This window comes from Aythya ferina (assembly GCF_964211825.1).
Source record: "Aythya ferina genome assembly, chromosome: 1".
Classification (NCBI taxonomy): domain Eukaryota; kingdom Metazoa; phylum Chordata; class Aves; order Anseriformes; family Anatidae; genus Aythya; species Aythya ferina.
Genome location: NC_140296.1, coordinates 162,301,942 through 162,304,689, shown reverse-complemented (window position 1 = coordinate 162,304,689; position 2,748 = coordinate 162,301,942). Strand labels below are relative to the sequence as shown.

General features: G+C 51.1%; 1 long non-coding RNA gene across 1 annotated transcript; it reads right to left on the bottom strand.

Moving 5' to 3' along the window:
• Positions 1 to 482: 482 nt before the first annotated feature.
• LOC311429823 lies at positions 483 to 2,668 on the bottom strand. The gene is made up of 2 exons (XR_014688385.1): positions 2,387 to 2,668; positions 483 to 777 (listed from the first exon to the last, which is right to left on the bottom strand). It is a non-coding gene; the product is annotated as an uncharacterized lncRNA (long non-coding RNA).
• Between the last annotated feature and the right edge of the window lie 80 nt (positions 2,669 to 2,748).

The following is a 2,748-nucleotide window of genomic DNA, read 5'->3' as shown; positions in this document are numbered from 1 at the left end:
GCTTTTGCCTGTGCCTATGAGCAGGAGAATCCCTCAGTGTATTTCTACAAGTCAGTTCAGACAGGTGGGCAGTGTATCAAGTGCAGGGCTTGATATTCTTGTCTACAGAGGGAAACCCATCCCACTGATCTCCTACCCATGCCTATCCATGTGAGAAGCAGTAGGGAGAGACTGTTCTTCACAACATCACAGACACTTCAAGTGACTCCTCACAGCCACGTCCAGTGATGGAAATGAGCCCTTCCCAGCTCAAAGGAAGGAATTGCTTGGATCCATTAGGGGGGGTTGGGGTTTGTTCACAGTTTTTTTAAATTGAAGATGCCAGAGGGATGTGAATCTCATGCTTCCCAATATTAAACACAAAATTCCACTGATGACAGTGGCTGTCACAAGAGTGGAGTCACAGTGACATGAGGGGGCACATAAGAGCCCATGGAGATGGAGCCAGGCATTACAAGAAAACAATGAAATATGCTCTCTGAGTTTGGAAGACATTTAAATATCTATTGTAGGGTGAGAAAAAGCAAATACATGCTGTTCTTTGCTACACAGCACAAGTCCACTGTGTTCCATGGAACTGATTTGATTTTGTGTGAGAAAAAATCCAGACGAAAAACTTTTAGCGTTGTTCTCTGGGTCCACTTACTGTGACTTAGGACATGGGCGTCATACAGCTTTGCTGCTGGTTCCTGAGACAGAAACATCCCAAAGGGAGGATCCAGCCTCTCTTGCCGTGTCGTTCATGATGACATTCGAAAGACAATTTGCATAACGCTCCTATAAAAGAATCAAAGATGCCACCTGAAACCACTGCGTGTGATGTATTTCCTTATAGTACTGCTTGTGTTTCAGTTAAGAAACACAGTTTGTTTTCCAATACATGTTATTGCTTGCCGTGTTTACATTATGTCAAAAATGATAAAGAAGCAGAATCAAAACTGTATTAATCCCGTGCAGTTAATACTTTAAATACATGTTATTGTTTGAATGGTTTGAGCAACATAACACCTGAAAGAGTGCAAGCAACTAACACCAAGCTCTGAGCAGTACGAGATGTGGATCTGGGTGGAAGGCTGCTTCTGTGCTTTCTACGTGAATGTGGCTCATGTTTTTTGAAACTGGATATTTATGCTGGTCAACACCAGTTCATTGCACTGTGTGGGAAGGTGCTGGTTTCACTGAGGTTTTGCTGGCAAGGCTTCTCATTTTCCCTGTGGTCAAAAGCTAACAGCAAATGAGGACAACCACCTCACTACGGCAACCACCTAAGGTAATCAATAGCTCAATAGCCTAATTGGTAGGGGTATAGAGTAAGTTTCTTTCTTGTTCTCTCCCAGCAGGCCATCTGGAAGCTGTTACTCATTGTATAAGTAATTACAGAGGAATTGGGCCAGAGACAGACGCCCTAACCTGCTCCGGTGAGATTAGGACATGCTGCTTGCACCACAGTGGCTGGCTTCTGTATGTTCGGGGACACTTCCACTCCCAGATGGGTGTCTAGAGGCCAGGTCAGCACACACACGATTTCACAGCAGCACAGCTCAGCCTAACAGCCCTGCCAGCCCAGCCTTCCACCTGCACCCCCTGCTTCCAACATGCACTCAGAAATACCTGCAAATGGCCTGCCAGATGCAGAACTCCCAAGGAGATAAATGAGCTCCGTGAGCTGGGCTGGCTGTCGGGTGTCTGGTCAATCATTTGTCTGCCATAGGGAAGAAGCCTGCTAAAAATGGTCCCAAGCTGGTCAGATTCAGGCAGGAGGGCGTGTCCTGTGCTGAACCCAGAGAATTTGCACCAAAGACCACTTCCAGTGAACCCAGCTGTAGATTAGAGCAGGGCAAGGCTGATCAGAAAAGAGCCATAAAAGGAAACTCCGGGATTTTTATTCTCAACTTGGTGCCATCTCGTGCCAGGAAATCGCCTCCAGCGGAGCACTTTGCCAAGGCACAGGGGAAGCCTGAAAGCCTCTGCGCAAAGCAGCCGAGCCCTGCTGCAAGGCGTGCAGCTGCCCAGCTGCCAGGCCAACCTTGGCCACCTTTGGCATCCTTACATTGCAATCCCCCATCAGGGGCTGCTGACACACGGCACGGTGGCCAGATGTAGTGTCAGCTGGTTTAGTCCTGGATGTGCTGCTAGCCGCGGAGCCAGGCACACGACTCCACCGCACAACATCCCTGGCCTTGAAACCCCCAGATGGTTTTGGTGCATTACCCTGTGGATCAGATAAAGGGAGCCCCATCTGCGATATCCCTGCGCACTTTGACTCTTGAACCTGTGTTTAGCTGAGGAGCGAGAGCAACACTTCCGCGAGCGGAACGCCGGTAGCAGGGCTTCCCTACCACACAGCCTTGGCAGGTCTGCCGACAGATCCCAGTTAGCAGCTTACCTTCCAGATTGCTCAACCCAGAGAATATGCATGGAATAAAACATATTCTCGCCATCTTCGTGTGGGGCGATGGTGGCGTGTCCTAACGGAGAGAGCTAGGGGACACCACCCCATGGGGCGAGCTGCCTTCCCTCAGAAACCCGAGGGCTGCGGGGGCTGAGGGAAGGAAAAAGGGGAAGGAAGAAGGGAAGGAAGGAGGGAAGGAAGGAGGGAAGGGAAGAAGGATGGAAGGAGGGCAGCGGGGGCGCGCCTCCCCGTCTCACGGCCCCGCCGGGCGGGCGGGAGCTCTGCGCCGTGCCCCGGCTGCCGGGATCGCCGCCCCTCGCTGCTCGGCGGGGGCGCGCACCGCCGCGGGGAGGAGC